This window comes from Pinus tabuliformis, chromosome J, assembly GCF_031772625.1.
Source record: "Pinus tabuliformis cultivar Carrire ecotype Pingquan chromosome J, CPIR1, whole genome shotgun sequence".
In the NCBI taxonomy this organism is placed as follows: domain Eukaryota; kingdom Viridiplantae; phylum Streptophyta; class Pinopsida; order Pinales; family Pinaceae; genus Pinus; species Pinus tabuliformis.
The window spans coordinates 640726742-640747812 of NC_142295.1; positions in this window are offsets into that span (position 1 = coordinate 640726742).

The window sequence follows — 21071 nt, forward strand, 5'->3', positions numbered from 1 at the left end:
CCTGCATTAGCCAGAAATCTGATTTCTATAAGCAAGTTGGATGATGCAGGTGTAAAAATAGTGTTCGAGAAGGATACCTGCAAGATGGTTCGAGGAGCACTGGTATTGATGCGGGGAGTTCGGACTGGAACTCTGTACAAGCTGCAAGGTAGCACTTTTGTTGATGGGTGCAACAGTTATGTGGTTCCTGAAAGTGAAGAAGAAAATCTAGTGGTCTCTGGAGAGAAGACCATGTTGTGGCATCAAAGGCTTGGACATATTGGAGAGAAGGGCCTTCGAATACTTCATGGTAAAGATATAGTATAAGGTATGAGTAATAGCTCTCTGGATTTTGATTTCTGTGAAAATTGTGCATATGGGAAGCAGAATCGGGTGAGTTTCCCCTCTGGTGGTAAGAGGGCGAAACAGATATTAGAGCTTGTACACAGTGATGTGTTTGGACCTGTGAAGGTTCCATCACTAGGTAAGTCTGTGTACTATGTATCATTTATAGATGACTTCTCAAGGAATACATGGATATATTTCCTTAAGAATAAATATGAAGTCTTTGACAGGTTTAAAGAATTTAAGGCTTTGGTGGAAAACCAGACAGAGAAGAAGATAAAGGTGCTGAGGACAAATAACGGTGGAGAGTTTTGCAGTAAGGAATTTGAATAATTTTGTAAGAAGTGTGGTATAGCACAGAGAAGACTACTCCATATACACCTCAACAAAATGGAGTTACAGAAAGAATGAACAAGACATTGATGGAAAGGGCAAGAAGCTTGCTCAGTGGTGTCGGGTTAGGACAAAAATTTTGGGCAGAGGCAGTGGAGACAGCATGTTACCTGGTCAATAGATCACCTTCATCACCGTTGGAGGACAAAACTCCACAAGAGGTATGGATTGGTAAGAAACCCTCTCTTTCACATTTGAGGGTATTTGGATGTGATGCATATGTACATGTCCCAAAGGAGAAACGAACCAAGTTGGATAGTAAATCTAAAAAGTGCATCTTTATTGGGTATAAGGATGGTTTAAAGGGTTATAAGCTTTGCAACCTAGCAACAAGGAAGGTTGTGTATAGCCAAGATGTGGTGTTCAGAGAGGTGAAAGATGTTATTAAACATGAAGTCCAACCAAAGGAACCTTAGAAGATAGAGTTTGAGCTTGAGGAAGAATCAGACTCTACAGCAGAGGAGGAATCATAAGATGAAGAGCCACAAACTCCGGGTGTGAGAAGATCAGTTCGAGAAAGAAGGTAGCTAGAAAGGTATATTCCATCTGCTTTCTGTTCAAATTTTTCTTTATCTATTACTGACGATGATCCCAGAACTGTGAAGGAAGCAGTAGATTCAGAGTATGGAAAACTCTGGAAAGAGGCCATGGTTGATGAAATGACATCTTTGCACAAAAATGAGGCTTGGGATCTGGTGGAGTTGCCGGCTGGAAGGAAACCCATTGGCAGCAAATGGATTTTCAAGAAGAAGGCGAATGCATAAGGAAAGGTGGAGAAATACAAAGCTCAATTGGTAGTAAAAGGTTATTCCTAAGTGTCGGGAATTGATTTTGGTAATATTTTTTCTCTTGTTGCCAAGGTAACTTCTATTAGGTTACTTTTATCTGTTGCTGTTGATTTTGATTTTGAGGTAAAATAGAAGGATGTGAAGACAACATTTCTTCACAGGGATCTGGAAGAGGAAATATACATGAAGCAACTTGAAGGCTTTGCGGTGAAGGGTAAGAAAGAATTGGTGTGCAAGTTAAAGAAGCCTCTGTATGGGTTAAAACAATCACCAAGGATGTGGTATCATAAATTTGATACATTTATATGGGGACTTGGATTCACTAGAAGCAAAGTAGATCACTGTGTGTATTTTAAATTAATTGGTGACCGTGTTATTTATCTGGTCTTGTATGTGGATGATATGTTGCTAGTTGGAAATGACAAAGAAATTATCCAGGATTTGAATACCCAATTGTCCTCCAAATTCGACATGAAAGATCTTGGTGCTGCAAACTATATTTTGGTCATGGAAATTAAAAGAGATTGGGAAAAGAGGAAGCTCTGGTTAAACTAGAGGAAGTATGTTGAGACAATACTGCAGAGGTTTAATATCCAGGATAGTAAAACAGTGAAGGTTCTGTTGATGCCCCGAAAATCGTTGTATCAACATTGGGGGATAACCACCCGGTCCGGACCTTAATACAGCTCCTTTTCCATTTGGAATGGTGGCTCCGACTGGGGATAATGGGACCAGTTTCCCAGCAATGAATAAACGGGATGAATGAATGATTGATTGACTAATCTAATGATAGGTGAATAACTTAATTTATCAGTGAAATAAAAAGAATTACTACTAATCCCGGGAACTATTGTACTTTGAAGTGTAGCGCTTGATGATCTATGTTTATTAATAGGCATGTAGATGACTCCATCTAATAAACATGGACATTTACTCATTCAAGGATTACTTTGCTTAAATAGTTAAATAAGGTGATTAACGCAATATTGCTACACTCATCATTTATATCATCAATACATATATGATCAAAAGAAAAGCATTACCATAAATCATCCAATAGTGGAGGGAATAAAGAAATGCTGTTAAAACACATACATATATTCGATAATAGCAAAGGCGATCAAATAACAATTCATATAAAAAGAATGAATTCAGACATAGATAATAGTACCATATGAGCTGCGAGTCACTCTCCAATATCAATCGCTATTTGAAATTCTTCCTCTAATGCAGAAATACTTTCAAACAAAGATAGTAGTGCACATTTGCATAAAAGCTTCTTTGCCAAAATCAGAATGATTGGTCCAATTTTATAAAAGAATATGCCTGAAGTACAGTAGTGCAACCTCAGGTTTTAAGTCAAGTACAAAACTTTACGACCCTTTCTAAAAACATGAAAAAGTCTATAAATACTGAATTAAACTAACTATCTATGAAACTGAAATCCTAGTTAATTGGTATCAAATGATCTTGAATATCTCCTTCTCAGCAACCTGGCAGTCAGCGGCATGAATCATCAAGTAGGTTGCTTGCCTTTAAACTTGAGCTGACTTATCGCAAGCATTGGCTCCACTTCGGGCGGTCTGTTGAGGCAAGAGTTAAGCTGGGCGACATAGGTGGCATCCTGAATATCGGGGATAATATACCCGATTGCATCTGTAAGGCATTTGAGGGCGGCTCTTTGACTGTGTGGTTTTACCAAGAAGAACCAATAGGTGTCCCATGTTAAACTGTTAATTCCAGCAATTAATCTCCCCTTTTCCTCTAGATCTGGATAACATGACTGCTCCAATGTTTTCACTGCTGTCAATTTACCTGGAGTGCATTGGGAAATCATGTTTGACAAGTAGAGAGTATTATTAACCAATTCAACCAAATTACTTGTGGTTGATTTGCATCTTGAAATTGCCCTCTCTGCTTTCATTAACTGGGACTGCCATTCTGTAAACAATATTTCTTTATGTGACTCTAAAATTCTTGGTAATTTTGTCGCTTGTCCCTGATCGGTATCTTGCCAGTCAAGAAATTCAGTTAATGTTTCTTCAGCTTGATCCAATTCTGTTCTAGCCTTTTCTGTTTGTTTACTTATTGATGATGTCAATTCGCATAGTGGTTCTGCCTGGGCGATTTGTTGACATAGAAGCTTGATTTGTGTTATTAATGCCTTATTTATCTGTAATGCTTCTAACTTGAATTCAGCTATCTGTGGAACGCCCTTTGTCTTCTCAGGCTGTGCTGATAGTTGAGCAATCTGCTCATCTTTTGACTTCAACATTTGTTCATTTGCTGCCCTCAGTTGTGCCAAGGCTTCAGACAAATCTTTCTGCTTCTGGATTGCGCTGTGATCAATCCTATGTTTCTCTCCCCGCAATTGTTGAGTTAATTGATTATTTATTTGCTGTTGTGTTAACAATTGTTGTTCTGCCTGCTCCACTTTCTGTTGTGCTTCTGTTAGCTGTGCTTGCAATAAAAATATTTCTTGGTCTTTCGTTTTTAATAAAAGACTCACCTCTAATGCCTTGTCTATTGTTGCTGCCGAATAGGCTCCAGCATATTGTGATAGTTTTGTTAGGTCATCAGAGGGGTCAAATTCCTCCTTCCAAACTGTTAGCGCTTGAAATTTCACCTCAGGTTGAGAAAGGCAAACCTCAAGGCTACATCAAACCATTTAGCCTCGTAGCTAGCCCTACGGGGCAGGAGAAGGCTCTCTCCGGTCAATCTCGGTAGATCTTCAATGGGATGAGATGAACAACAAGGTAACACTGATATTAGGCTAGTAAACTGATTAAAAAGGTTGATTTGGGGTTTTTTTTGGGTTTTTGGTGGCAAATTGAGGAATTGCAATTTTGGGTGCGGGGATTGGACACAGTTTCTGCAGGGGGTTCTTTGGGGCAAGGTAGGAAACAGTATTGATGCCTTAAAGTGAGATGGATGATCAGGAATGAAAGATGAGGAGCTAAAGAGAGAAAACAATGACTTTGAATTCCCTTTAGACAATAGAAAACATTGAAATTAAACAAATTTAAAAGCAGAGCATGGCTAGCATGAATTCATACTTTAACACTTCATTTGTTTAATGTGCAGCAGTAAAGAAAGGAAATGAATCACATAACAAAGCTTACAAGAACATTTAGAAACACACCATCAACACATGAGTCCACAAGAATCCCAAAGATGTCTGCAAAACCCTGGTCTTCCTTAGCTAAAAATTGCAGAGATACAGTGAAAATATACAATGATAGCTTCTCCCTCAAGAGTCCAACCTTCCAACCTATGAAAATGATTAAGAAAATACATAATATAGGCAAGAAAACCTCTTCCCTTGCCTCTAGGGGTCGATCTCATCCTTCTAGGAGCTGTTTCAACTAATTCTAAACTGAGCACTAAAATCTAGGCAGTCAAAACAACTTGCCTCTATAAGCTAGGAAACCAATCCATTCATTAAATATTTACCCTTGACATGAATGAATCTTCTAGAAGTGTTAAACAAGAGTAAAAGTGTCTTAGAGTTACAAAAATTACATCAAATATAATCATCTTCAACCCCAAAAAGTCAAACTGAGTCAAATCTACGTTTTCTGGGCTGTACAATGCAATCTGGCAAAATCTGCTCAACGGGTCACGCGCCTTTGGAGCGATGTTTGAGGCACTTCCCAGTGTCAGAATCAGGTGCAGGATAACTCGTTGGAAAGATCTTTGAGTCTACTTTCCAACCCAACTGGAATTTTACAATTTGGAGTTCATTTTACCTGTCAAAAACCAATTCTCCCAAGACAGCTTTCTGCAGTTCAAAAAAGTGGCAGAAAGTCAAATTTTGCATGTATTTTGACCTTCTGGAGGCCCAAAACCCCATAAAAACTCAATTCCATCCATGGGCATATGTAACTTTGCATAAAAAATCTAGAAATGCTGAGTGTTTGCAAAAAGGAGCTGCCATGACAAAGGGTCTCACTGGGGGTGAGACCCGTTGAGGAGCCAAAACCTGTAAATTTCCAAAAAATGCCAAAATTACCCAAAATTCTCAAAATTTTTTGGGATTTGTGCTGTGGCTAGGCTATTGAGTGCCATGATACTTGAGTGAAGCCTCAGCCAAGATACGGAGTGGATTGGTCTTCTTTTTCCTTTTTTGTGCTTTGGCCAACCGCCTTGGATCCGGCGATTGTAATTTTGACATTTCTCTAAAACCATGACACCTGTACAAAAAGTGAAGGAGGTTTTTCTTCTTTGGCATGTTGTGGACAAAAACCTCTCTCAGTTTTCCAAAATTCATCTTTTATTGCTCTGGAACATCATTTGAGTGCGACTTGTCCCGATGTGTGAAACAAGGAATTTTGTCGAAATGGAGCGAAATGAAGGGGATAGGGGGCTTCTAAATTCTTGGGGAAATTTTGGGGAGTAGGGAGGGATGTTAGGAAGTAGGGAAAAGTGGAATCTCAGAGATTGAGTGAGGGGAAGGGGTTCAAAAGGGCAAAACATAGGCCAAACCTAGAAAATTGCCAGGTTGTAGCTAGAAACTAGGGTTTGTGCAAAAATGAGGAATTTGGCAGATCTAAGGGATGGGAAGCATTTGATAAGGTAATTTAAGGATATGGGAAGGTGTATGAACATCTGGAAACAAGTTTTGCTGATGATTTGACCGTCCAAGAGAAATTGGCTTTCAAAACCCTAGGAGAGGGAAATGACCTTGCCAAGGCACAACTGAAGCGTGAACAAGATGTAAAATGACTCATTAGACACTGACATGATAATGAAAACCCTCTGGATGATGATAGGCTCAGCTGAATGATGACATGTACTGACATTTGGGCAAACCCTAGACCTAATGCCTAGTGACCAAATTTTGCTTGAAGACTCACTGAAATGACAAAATTTGACCTTGACACTCTGAGACCACTTTGTAAGAGCATATTTGATCACTGTAGGGAGGTTGGAAAGACTGACACTAACACAAACCACATTGCCCGTGACCGTTTGTTCTGGGAAAAGGGAAGGTTGATCAATCCTTCTTCTCTTCCTCTGTCGTTTTACCACAGCTTTGTGCCTTGGGCTATAGAAGACATCCAAGGGAGGAATTTCTTTTATCTGCAAAATAATTTGATCGGAGGGGTCCTTTGGGATTATTTCTACTTCCTTTGAACTGGGTAGGCCGCTGGTTCCACTTGGAACCTGTTGTGAAGTGGTTTCTTGTGTATCTGCTGCTTTCAAAGTTTCGGTGTCCTTTGAACATTCAAGACTACTGATAATTGAATCAAATTGTTGCCATTCCTGGAGCAATTTGGGATCAATTTGAGTATCCACATTCACCTCTATGTTGCTCTGTTTCTGCTCTTTAGTCTGGGTTTCCTCTTGCACTTTCTCCTATTTTTCTGTTGTAACCGGCGGTTCCTTTGAATGTTGCTGTTCAGGCTCACTTGGTCTTGTTGTCGGGGCTGTTGCTAACAGATCTAGAGGCAGAGTTTGTAACCTCTGTTCTCTAAGTCTGTTGAATTCAACTAACCCTTCATCTTTGTATTCCATTATGGCCAGCGATCTAACTTGATACATTGATTCAGCCGAGGAGAACAGGTCATCAAATTTATCTTCTATATGATCAAACTTTGTCAATTTGGCCTATTCAAGAGCATTATAGGCGACTTTGTTGGGATCAAATCTCTTGTTAGGGAGAGTTGCTAGAGTTAATGATTTCATCTTCGTAGCTTCTTTTTCCGCATGTTTAAAATCATGCAAAGTGTAGACACCACATCTCAGAGGAAAGGAGGGCCAGACCTGCTTCTTATTTTTCTTTAGATTTTGTGTAACTCCCTCGATAATAATCTGATAGGCTATCTCCCTTGCCAGTAGTTTGTCAGGTATGTACAAAGGAAGGACATGAGGTTCGGCTTGGCTGCCGAAAATTCTTACATAAGTAAATTTCTCCTCTGGCTCAGGCAAATGATACATTTGCCTCAAATCATCAGCCTTGAATGAACCGAAGATTCTCCCATCTCTGGTGCAGAAATTTCTGTCTGTGATTGGGATTTCCTCAATTGCCCGCTTTACTACATCCGTATATGGGAGAATTTGTTCCCGAGCCGCTATCCGATGAAGGAAAGAGTCAACCAAGTCTTTCAAAGTACCATCAGATTTTCTACTGGAACCCACTGTAGCTTGTACTGCTGTCACCTTTGGTTCTTCGGCTTCGATCAAATTATAGGTACTTTGCCAAGTGGTCTTGGCAAGTCCTGAACATGTAGTATCAGATATTAATCCTTTCTTTTTATTTGGTGGATCACCGATGGCTTGTCCTGTGGCTGGTGTAGTGGAAGCGACTGTGGTTTTCTTAGACTTCTTCCCCATTCTGCTTGAATCTATTACTTCGTAAGAATTCTGCACAGTAGTGGAAATAAGCGTAACACAGAGAATTGGTAGCGAAAACCAAATACGAGTGAGATATATTGATCAATGCATTATGAGGGATTAACTTAAAGTGGCCGCGGATACAATCTATGAGAATATTTTTTAAGCTTACTATTTCATTAAATGGCCATTAAAACCTGCCAATCCTTTAAATGCTCATCATATCTCTTATTGTCCGCATGATTTGTTTAAGCGTGCCTTGGACGTTTTGGCGGTTGAGCGCAGGTGAATCACTATTTGAAAGATAAGGCCTTAAATACGAGTTAATCGTAATACCTCTGCTTTAACGACTTTTTGAAGTTTGCGCTTTTGGCTTTATCGCAATCGGGTGTCGGGGAAACCTTAAATCTTTATATTGACACCTTTTGAAATCCCTGATCGCCGATAGCGATATCGCATCACATCGCATTGGGAGTATGGGCACTTTAAAAAGCATGCATGGTATATCCCCGCTCGCCGATAGTGATATCGCATCGCATCGGAGCGAAAGGGATGTGATCGCATTGCATCGGAGCGAAAAGCATTTAATCGCATCGCATCGGAGTGGGAGGCACTTTTGTTATGGGAACTTATTATTGCCGATATCCAATAGCCTACTGCATGTCATCGCATCGGAGAAAACCAATGGGCCTTTAAGTTATGCCTCCTTTGTCATTGCGATATGCGATCTTGCGATCGCTTTATCACAATGATAAAAGATTAATTATTTATATTACAAGACCAAATAATTGGTTTGTCAAAAAGGTTTTTTTTATAATGCTTTCATTTTTGTTTTTCGGACCTTTTTGAATAATACAAAGTTGATACCAATTAAAAACAAAAAGGGACCCATTTCATATTACAGTTTTATGAATAAAATGGTATGAAATGGGGGGTTGTTGTAGAGCACAACAATTGGCGATTCGCTGGAAGAAACAGTTATCTCTGAAAAGTATGGAAATACTTAAACTTTTTCAAAATAGAGTTCTCATCAAAGGGGAAAATTCTAATATAACTAGGTATATATGCATTCCGAGTAAAATGAAACTATCTTTGCTAATTTCTTCTCTTGTTTAAAATTAGATACATTCTAAGTTTTAAATTGGCCTCTATTGGTTGATAATGATAAAATAGAAAATGTTTCCAAATCATCTTTTAGAATTGACTCCTTTGTCATAGGTAGAGCCTTTGCTGCCAGCAAACGTTCATAGTTTCGACAGGGATACCTTTTAACCATGCTATTGTCCATTATCCTGCTCATTTGAGAGTATGATTAACAGAATGAATTGCAAAACATGCTTTTCATATTTTGTATTTCTTTTCCACTTTTTTGTTATTTTGTAAGATAAAAAGCCATTGTCCTGGTTTGGTGGCCAACTTAGTGACAATGCCATTCACTAGTAGTAATTTAACCGAACAAGCTGGCTCGTGATGAGACCCCTTGTCTTATAATTCTAAGCCATTACCCTGTTTTGGTATGCAGTAATGGTAATGTCGGTTAAACTATTTCCATATGGTCATGGTAAGCAGGCTTGTAATAAGACTCTTATCTTTTATATCAAATATTTTAGAATTACATTCTGAGTAATCATAAGCTTTGGTAAGTGGGATGGACAATTTTCTCCTTAAGAGTAAATGGATGACAAGGTAAGAGTTAAAGATGCTGAAATTGGATTAGTTTCTATTTTGATATTGATAACCTTTTTGTGACCAATTTATAAACATAAAATGATTTACAATATTTCTAAACTTTGGGAAGTGTTTACAAAAATTGAAGTGTAGTTTCAGAATGCAATTACACCTAATTTCCCAGAATTATCCCTCTTGTTTAAGACTTCTATTACTTTAAAAGTAAATATCAACCCTACTTGTTTTGAGTAACTTTCAAGTACAGCAAAGGTCAATGGTAGATATCTCACAACTTTATTTTCTAATGATCCTACAAACTATAAAATTCTAAAAAAGGGGAGAAGGGGTTACCTTCTCAATTGAAGAATTTCTTTAAGATAAGGCCATTAACAGGGAGAGAATCTCTCAAACCTGATAAATCTTGTAATATGAAGGTCGAATGACCTATCTTCTCACAGATCTGAAATGGCCCAAGCCACATCTTTTGGAACTTGGTGTGTTTTCCCTTATCCTCATGGGCTTTGTCCCATTTTAGGACCAAATCACCGACTTGAAATTGTTTTGAACCGGATGAGACTAAATCAAAGGATGACTTGATGATTTGCTGATGTTTTGCATGAATAACCTTGGCTTTTTCTCTTTCCTCTTCTAATTTTAAAATTTGGTCATGTCTAAGTTGAATAGAAGAAGAAGGGTTTTCCTCAATAAACTGTACTAGGGCTAGAGAAGGAAGAACAAGATTTGTTGGTAGTACTGCTTCTTTTCCATATACAAGGTTGAACATGGAAGATCATATGGAAGCCTTTTGCGTTATCCTATCAGCCCATAGTGCGAATATTAAGGATTTGTGCCATTTTTTATGATTCTGTTCGATGGTTCGCTTAATAATTTTAATCAGATTTTTATTTGTAGACTCTGCTAAACCATTACCCTGGGATAGTAATTAGCAGAATATTTTAATTTAAATCCTCTTTTAATAGCGAAATCAAACATAGCATTGCCTGAAAAGTAAGATGCATTATCAAAAACAAGAGAATTTGGGACACCAAACCTGGTAATGATGAATTGATCTATGAATTCAATGATTGCCTCAGAATTTGTTGTCTTCAAAGGAATTGCTTCAACCCATTTAGTAAAATAATCAGTAGCAGTAAGGATATACTTATGCTGTTTGGAAGAATGAGGAGTAATTTCCCCAATGACATCCAATCCCCATTGCTCAAATGGCTGTTCAATGTTGACTGGTTGCAAAGGGAAAGCTGGTTTTCTTTTCCTTCAACTAGAAGTTTGACAATTTTAGCATTTCCTTACATATTCATGAGCATCTCTAAACAGAGTGGGCTAGTAATATCCAACATGAATGATTTTATGGGCTGTTGTATCAGCTCCAAAATGTCCTCCTGTTGGTCCATCATGTAATTCCTACAAGACCTTTTGTGCTTCAGGTTTTTCTAGGCATCTTAATAAGATTGAATCATAATTTTTCCTAAAAAGCACATCATCAATAATTGTGAAATTTTTTGCTTTTAATCTAATGGCCCTTTTGTTTTTGTAAGACAGGTTAGGAGGTGCATACCCATTTTTCAAATAAAAGATTAAGTCAACATATTGTGATTCCGAATCAGTAATACTTATCTGGTTGATTTCTTCGGTTTGATCTGTATCACCTGATTCTGGAATGTTGGATGCTCCTGCCAATAACCTGCAAAAACCTTGGCCTCTAACAATCTTTTCTAGTTTAATTTCTAAATCATATTCTTGAAGTGATGTAACCCAGTTTGCCCTTTTTTCACCTAGTTCTCTTTGGATTAATAGTTGCCTTACTGCAGGGAAAGGAACTATAACTTTTGTGTGGGCTTTTAAAAGGAAGGGTCTGTAATGTTTGACAGCTTTATATACAGCAAAGGCTTGTTTTTCTACCTCGGAGTAATTCAATTCAGCACCCTGAAGATTTGAACTATAGAATGAAATGGGTGCTTCCGAATTGTGATCATTAATCTGTGTGAGTACTACTGCATAAGATAAATCGGATGCGATAGTATACAGTGTGAAATGATTAGAAAATTTGGGGGTATTTAAGGCGAGGGCATTAATTATTGATTGTTTGATTAAATCAAACACTTCCTTTTCTGTTGATCCCCACTTAAAGACTGAATTTTTCTTAATCATAGTTTGAAGTGGTAAAATGATTTGAGAAAAGTCTGGAACAAATCTTTTGACAAAATTGATTTGGCCTAAAAATGACTGCATGGATTTTTTATTATGAGGGAAAGGGATTTTAGAGATTTCTTTGATCCTATCGGGATCAATATAAATGCCATCTTTAGACACAATAAAGCCTAAGAGCTTTCCTTGGTCAAGAGCGAAGAAATATTTTTTAGGGTTAAGTGAAATACCATATCTTTTGCAGCGTTGAAAGATTTGATTTAAATCATGCAAATGATTGGACTTCTCCTTAGAAAATACAGTAATATCGTCTAGGTAGACGACTACTGTTCTGTTAATCAATCCTTTAAAAGCTATATCCATCGCTCTTTGGAACGTCGCTCCTGCATTAATAAGTCCGAAAGGCATTTTCTGATACGCATATGTTCCCCATTTTGTTTTGAATGTGGTTTTGAGTTGGTCATCAAGATGGACCAAAACTTGGTTATATCCTGAGAAACCGTCTAGAAAGGACATTAACTCAGAGCCTGCTACTGATTGGAGTATCTACTCCATAGTAGGTAATGGGAAATTATATTTTAAGCTCGCCTTGTTCAAATTTCTAAAATCTATACAAATCCTAATGTTGCCATTTTTCTTTCTGACTGGCACCATATTGGAGACCCAGTTTGAGTGCCGAACGGGAAAAATAATCTTAGCTTTCAAGAGTTTATTAAGTTCAGATTTTATTTGACTCTCTAAGTTCGGATGTATTTTTCTCAACTTCTGCTGAATTGGTTTCTGTTCGGGAAGCATTGCAATGGTATGCTGGATGATGGATGTGTCATATGTCTTTAAATCATCATATTTCCAAGCAAAAACCTGTTTATTTTTCCGTAACAGTCTAATGAATGCTTCCTTTTCTTCCAAGGAAAGTCCTAATCCTAAATTAATGTTTTGAGGAGTTTGCTTAGTGCCAAGGTTTATCAATTCAAACCTTAGGGTAGAACTTTGGAGCTTTGTATTAGTCACAGGTTTAAACCTGTCTTTAATATCATAAAGATCCTCAAGCTTCACCACAGGCTTAGGGATTGAATTCTCCTCGGGTTTACCTCTCATTTGATGGTCATGCTCATTTTCCTCGATGATTTGATCATCATAGGACTTTTCGGAAGTTAAAAATTGTAAAATGTCTTCATTGTGGTTGAATACTCTCCAATTAGTTACATTGTCGGGAATTGATGGCCTAAAAAGCAATTCTACTAAAAATCTATCTAGGGTATAGTCTTCGGAAGGTAGGAGCTTGGAAGCAACATTGGCTAGCAGGTCGGCTGCCAAATTTTGAGACCTGGGAATAGAAGAAATATTGAATGCCAAAAAGTGGGAGGTGAGTTCCTGTACCAGTGATTGATAATGTTTGAGATGGGTGGAAAGACAATGAAGTGTATTCCTTACCTGTTTGATAATAATTTCAGAATCTCCAAACACTTTCAAATATTGGACCTTGAAGCCAATAGCTTTATATAGTCCTTGGACTAAGGCTTCGTATTCTACTGTGTTATTTGTGCATTCAAATTCTAACCTACAGGACAACATTGTTTTTTCTCCTTGCGGGCTAATCAAAATACATCCTGCTCCTGAGCCCTCACTAGATTTGGACCCATCGAAATATAACGACCAAAATAAAGAAGTATTAACAATTTTATTTACAGTTTTCTCAGTATCATTGAAACATCTTGACCTGTTTGTTTGTGAATAATTTTTTATCTGAGATGTAAAATGGTTTACTGAGAAAGGGGATGGTTGGGCAGCAAAGTTGCCAAAGAATGACTCTGATGAATAATTCCCCAAAATGTTGTTATTAAATGCTATTGGTTGGTTTTCTTGTTCAAATTCAGTAACTGTATGGGTCATATTCTTTTCCCGATCAATTCTTATTTGATTTGGCTTACCCTTATAGGGAAGCCACATATGTGACCAATCAGTAGAAATGTACTCATGTAGTTTTTCAGACCAATCCCTACTCAAGATCAAACCATAAAATTCAGGTATATCGGCGATTAAGATATCAATCCTTTGTACTATTCTAGGATCAGCAGATAACCTGATAGTTACGGAGTTGATCTCTCCCAAAACCTGTACTTTAGTCCTGCCCAACTGTACAATATGAATAGTAGACTTCTGGGGTTCAATGTTTAGTTTGGAACAAACTGAAGCTGGCATTATGTTAGAAGATGCCCCTGAGTCAATCAAGCAGTTGTGCAGGTTTCTATTGTAGATTTCATAGGTTAGAAGGAAAGGTGGAGTATGAGAATTTGATCTATCTCCGATTAGGACTGCATCAGTAGCTTCGACCATACTAGAAGGTGGTTGACCTGTATCGTTTGCAGCTTTAGCACTAGGAAGAGGTGAAGTAGGAACAACATTTAATTCTTTGAGAAGCAATTTTTGCTGATGTTTCAATTTACTAAGTTCAAACATGGTAATGTTTGCCTTAGTCTTTTTCATGTCATCAACAATATTGTAATCCATTGAATTAGACACTACCAGTGTCTTAGATGTTGATGGGATTGTTGAGGTTGAAGGTTGGTTTTGTGGAATTGTTACAGGTGGCTTCTTCGGGGGTACCTTTTCCTTTGTTGTAGCAGCACTTGCACTTCTTTTCTTCGAAGTTATCTGAACAGGTTCGGAGGTACCTTTACTCCTGGTAGTGACAGGAAACGCTTCTTCTTCATTTTCTGTATCGGAGTTAGGTAATATAAAATCCCACATTCCATGACATTCAACAACTTCCTCTTCTTCATCAGTTGGTGTAGCTGTTTTTTCTTCTCCTTCTTCAAGATCTGAATCTGCATTTGATATAACATTTGGTGGTTTTGATTCAGTTTTCTTATAATTTCTAAAGGGTCTTTTGGTTGAGGTTTTGGCTACTTGTTTTTTTATTTCAACCATTTCATTTGACATAGTCTTGAGGACCTTTTGAAGACCTTCCATGTCATATGGATCTTTAGGGGTTTTCTTCTTTGAATCATCCTTAAAAGAAACTTTTTTGGGTTTTCTATCTTCAAGAGCGGCTTTCTTCTCTAGAGCATTAATACGTTTCTCCACAGCAAGTGCTTCTTTCATGTTTTCAGCTAAAGTAGGTTTTCCAGCCCTGTCTACAAAAATAGCTATATTGGCAGGTAGGGCAGTTATATACCACTCGCTTTGGATTTTCTCACTTGGTCTGGAGGCCGTTGGGATTTTATTCAAGAGTTTATTGAATCGTGCATTGAATTCTTTAATTTGTTCCCTATGCTCTATCCTAAGATTGGAGAGATCATTTATTAGTGTATCCAAATACCTATCATCACCATACTTAGTAAGAAACTGTTCTTGGCAAGTCGTCCAACTGGTAATGGAACCAGAAGGTAAAGAAAAATACCAGGATCCTGCTGATCCTTGCAAAGTATAAGGGAAAAGCCTAACGACAACATCTTGCTCTGTTACTCCCTTCAAGTTAACTGCCAACATGAAGTTATTAATATGTTCCTCAGCTTGTGTTCCATCATTTGGATTAAACTTGGGTAGCCATTTTTCAGGTGCATCAGGTAATGCATGCAATGGGGTAGGCATATTGACTGCACCAGGCCTAGTCCATGGATCTACCATTGTAACCGCAGTAGTGGATGATATTACTGTTGAACTTAGTAGTCTGGGAAGGAGTTAATATTATGGATTGAGTAGTTTGGGATGCTGTAGTTGCTAATCCCTGATGAACAACAATGTGTGATGAGGGAGTGGATGGTTGACTTCACATGGGGGAAGGTGAGATGGAGGATGTGGATGAAAGTTCTTCACTGTCAGATCCTTCAGTGTTTTTCTTCGCTTTTTTCCTTTTGGGTAAAGGGAAATCAGTAGGTTCAATACCAAGCTTTCCACTCTGAAGTCTAGTGAGAGGGTGAGGTAAATTGAATTGTGAAGTCGCACTGCTTTGTGATACCTCAGATTTCTGTGGTGAAATTGAGAAGCTCTGAAGTTTGTGGATAAGAGACTGAACTTCAGGGGATTCAAGACTTAGCTGTTCTGGAGTATGATGGGTTTGAGCAATGGTAGTTGATTCCTCTTCTTCTTGTTTGGATACTGGAGAACCAACATGCAATTGGGAAGTACGAGGTGATGCAGAGGGAGAATTACTCTTAGAATGGCCTGCAGATTTGGGTTTGCTTGCCATTCACAGTTGAGGCCCTCCTTCTAGTGCCAAAAATGTTGATGCCCCGAAAATCATTGTATCAACATTGGGGGATAACCACATGGTCCGGACCTTAATACAACTCCTTTTCCATTTGGAATGGTGGCTTCGACTGGGGATAATGGGACCAGTTTCCCAGCAATGAATAAACGGGATGAATGAATGATTGATTGACTAATCTAATGATAGGTGAATAACTTAATTTATCAGCGAAATAAAATGAATTACTACTAATCCCGGGAACTATTGTACTTTGAAGTGTAGCACTTGATGATCTATGTTTATTAACAGGCATGTAGATGACTCCATCTAATAAACATGGACATTTACTCATTCAAGGATTACTTTTCTTAAATAGTTAAACAATGTGATTAACGCAATATTGCTACACTCATCATTTATATCATCAATACATATATGATCAAAAGAAAAGCATTACCATAAATCATCCAATAGTGGAGGGAATAAAGAAATGCTGTTAAAACACATACATATATTCGATAATAGCAAAGGCGATCAAATAACAATTCATATAAAAAGAATGAATTCAAACATAGATAATAGTACCATATGAGCTGCGAGTCACTCTCCAATATCAATCGCTATTTGAAATTCTTCCTCTAACACAGAAATACTTTCAAACAAAGACAATAGTGCACATTTGCATAAAAGCTTCTTTGCCAAAATCAGAATGATTGGACCAGTTTTATAAAAGAATATGCCTGAAGTACAGTAGTGCAACTTCAGGTTTTAAGTCAAGTACAAAACTTTACGACCCTTTCTAAAAACATGAAAGGGTCTATAAATACTGAATTAAACTAACTATTCATGAAACTGAAATCCTAGTTAATTGGTATCAAATGATCTTGAATATCTCCTTCTCAGCAACCTGGCAGTCGGCGACATGAATCATCAAGTAGGCTGCTTGCCTTTAAACTTGAGCTGACTTATCGCAAGCCTTGGCTCCACTTCGGGCGATATGTTGAGGCGAGAGTTAAGCTGGGCGGCATAGGTGGCATCCTGAATATTGGGGATAATATACCCGATTGCATCTGTAAGGCATTTGAGGGCGGCTCTTTGACTGTGTGGTTTTACCAAGAAGAACCAATAGGTGTCCCATGTTAAACTGTTAATTCCAGCAATTAATCTCCCCTTTTCCTCTAGATCTGGATAACATGACTGCTCCAATGTTTTCACTGCTGTCAATTTACCTGGAGTGCATTGGGAAATCATGTTTGACAAGTAGAGAGTATTATTAACCAATTCAACCAAATTACTTGTGGTTGATTTGCATCTTGAAATTGCCCTCTCTGCTTTCATTAACTGGGACTGCCATTCTGTAAACAATATTTCTTTATGTGCTCTAGAATTCTTGGTAAATTTGCCGCTTGTCCCTGATCGGTATCTTGCCAGTCAAGAAATTCAGTTAATGTTTCTTCAGCTTGATCCAATTCTGTTCTAGCCTTTTCTGTTTGTTTACTTATTGATGCCGTCAATTCGCATAGTGGTTCCGCCTGGGCGATTTGTTGACATAGAAGCTTGATTTGTGTTATTAATGCCTTATTTATCTGTAATGCTTCTAATTTGAATTCAGCTATCTGTGGAACGCCCTTTTCCTTCTCAAGCTGTGTTGATAGTTGAGCAATCTGCTCATCTTTTGACTTCAGCATTTGTTCATTTTCTACCCTCAGTTGTGCCAAGGCTTCAGACAACTCTTTCTGCTTCTGGATTGCGCTGTGATCAATCCTCTGTTTCTCTCCCCGCAATTGTTGAGTTAATTGATTATTTATTTGCTGTTGTGTTAACAATTGCTGTTCTGCCTGCTCCGCTTTTTGTTGTACTTCTGTTAGCTGTGCTTGCAATAAAAAGATTTCTTGGTCTTTCGTTTTTAATAAAAGACTCACCTCTGATGCCTTGTCTATTGTTGCTGCCGAATAGGCTCCAGCATATTGTGATAGTTTTGTTAGGTCATCAGAGGGGTCAAATTCCTCCTTCCAAACCACATTGCCCGTGACCGTTTGTTCTGGGAAAAGGGAAGGTTGATCAATCCTTCTTCTCTTCCTCTGTCGTTTTACCACAGCTTTGTGCCTTGGGCTATAGAAGACATCCAAGGGAGGAATTTCTTCTATCTGCAAAATAATTTCATCGGAGGGGTCCTTTAGGATTATTTCTACTTCTTTTGAACTGGGTAGGCCGTTGGTTCCACTTGGAACCTGTTGTGAAGTGGTTTCCTGTGTATCTGCTGCTTTCGAAGTTTCGGTGTCCTTTGAACATTCAAGACTACTGATAATTGAATCAAATTGCTGCCATTCCTGGAGCAATTTGGGATCAATTTGAGTATCCACATTCACCTCTATGTTTCTCTGTTTATGCTCTTTAGTTTGGGTTTCCTCTTGCACTTTCTCTTGTTTTTCTGTTGTAACCGGCAGTTCCTTTCAATGTTGCTGTTCAGGCTCGCTTGGTCTTGTTGCTGGGGCTATTGCTAACAGATCTAGAGGCAGAGTTTGCAACCTCTGTTCTCTAAGTCTGTTGAATTCAACTAACCCTTCATCTTTGTATTCCATTATGGCTAGCGATCTAACTTGATACATTGATTCAGCCGAGGAGAATAGGTCATCAAATTTATCTTCTATATGATCAAACTATGTCAATTTGGCCTGTTCAAGAGCATTATAGGCGACTTTGTTGTGATCAAATTGCCTATTAGGGAGAGTCGCTAGAGTTAATGATTTCATCTTCGTAGCTTCTTTTTCCACATGTTTAAAATCATGCAAAGTGTAGACACCACATCTCAGAGGAAAGGAGGGCTAGACCTGCTTCTTATTTTTCTTTAGAGTTTGTGTAACTCCCTCGGCAATAATCTGATAGGCTATCTCCCTTGCCAGCATTTTGTCAGGTATGTACAAAGGAAGGACATGAGGTTTGGCTTGGCTGCTGAAAATTCTTACATAAGTAAATTTCTCCTCTGGCTCAGGAAAATGATACATTTGCCTCAAATCATCAGCCTTGAATGAACCGAAGATTCTCCCATCTCTGGTGCAGAAAGTTTTGTCTGTGATTGGGATTTCCTCAATTGCCCACTTTACTACATCCGTATATGGGAGAATTTATTCCCGAGCTGCTATCCGATGAAGGAAAGAGTCGACCAAGTCTTTCAAAGTACCATCAGATTTTCTACTGGAACCCGCTGTAGCTTGTACTGCCGTCACCTTTGGTTCTTCGGCTTCGATCAAATTATAGTTACTTTGCCAAGTGGTCTTGGCAAGTCCTGAACATGTAGTATTAGATATTAATCCTTTATTTTTATTTGGTGGATCAACGATGGCTTATCCTATGGCTAGTGTAGTGGAAGCGACTGTGGTTTTCTTAGACTTCTTCCCCATTCTGCTTGAATCTATTACTTCGGAAGAATTCTGCACAGTAGTGGAAATAAGCGTAACACAAAGAATTGGTAGTGAAAACCAAATACGAGTGAGATATATTGATCAATGCATGATGAGGGATTAACTTAAAGTGGCCGCGGATACAATCTATGAGAAGATTTTTTAAGCTTACTATTTCATTAAATGGCCATTAAAACCTGCCAATCCTTTAAATGCTCATCATATCTCTTATCGGCCGCATGATTTGTTTAAGCATGCCTTGGACGTTTTGGCGGTTGAGCGCAGGTGAATCACTATTTGAAAGATAAGGCCTTAAATGCGAGTTAATCGTAATACCTCTGCTTTAACGGCTTTTTGAAGTTTGCGCTTTTGGCTTTATCGCAATCGGGTGTCGGGGAAAACCTAAATCTTTATATTGACACCTTTTGAAATCCCCGATCGCCGATAGCGATATCGCATCGCATCGCATTGGGAATATGGACACTTTAAAAAGCATGCATGGTATATCCTGGATCGCCGATAGCGATATTGCATCGCATCGGAGCGAAAGGGATGTGATCGCATCACATTGGAGCGAAAAGCATTTAATCGCATCGCATCGGAGCGGGAGGCACTTTTGTTATGGGAACTTATTATTGCCGATATCCGATATCCTACTGCATGTCATCGCATCGGAGAAAACCAATGGGCCTTTAAGTTATGCCTCCTTTGTCATTGCGATATGCGATCTTGCAATCGCTTTATCGCAATGATAAAATATTAATTATTTATATTATAAGACCAAATAATTGGTTTGTCAAAAAGGTTTTTTTTATAATGCTTTCATTTTTGTTTTTTGAACCTTTTTGAATAATACAAAGTTGATACCAATTAAAAACAAAAAGGGACCCATTTCATATTATAGTTTTATGAATAAAATGGTATGAAATGGGGGTTTGTTGTAGAGCACAACAGGTTCCTATTCCTGTAGGTGTGAGGTTATCTTGCTAAACGGTGTCCCAAGACATAGGAAGAGGAAGAGGACATGTCCCATGTTCCATATGCAAGTGCAGTCGGTAGCTTGATGTATGCAATGGTCTATACTATACCAGACATTGCATTTGCAGTGGGAGTATTAAGCAGGTTTATGTCAAAACTAGGGAAGGAGCACTAGACAACAGTGAAGCGGGTTTTCAGGTATTTGCGTGGCACTAGTGATTATGGTTTGTGCTACCAAGGAAGATCAAGATTGGACATAATGGTGGATATTCGTGGCTTTGTTGATGCAGACTGGGTTGGATATCTGGATCGGAGAAGATCTACAAGTGGGTATGTGTTTAACCTATTTGGAGGTGTAGTCATTTGGATGAGTAAGAAACAATCTGTAGTGGCACTATCAACTACAGAGGCAAAATACATGGCAGCCACTCATGCAAGCAAGGAAGCAGTTTGGTTGCAGAGATTGTGTTCAAGTATGGGGTTAGTACAGGGAGCTATAGGGATATAATATGATAGCCAAAGTGTAATTTTATTGGCAAAAAACCTTGCATATCATTCAAAGACAAAGCACATTGATGTTCAGTATCACTTTGTGAGGGATATGATAGAAGACAAAAAGGTGTTGCTGGTAAAGGTGGACACTTTGAAGAATACTACAGATGCATTGACAAAATCTATGAGCTCTAAGAAGTTCTTTTGGTGTAGAGAGACAATGGGCATTTTAGGGCTAGAAAAATGACTAAGCTCTCTTGTGGCCCCTTGTGGAAAGAAAAAAACAAGTGGGAGAATGTTGGGTTGTGTTATATTCTTTCCATGACTAGCCCA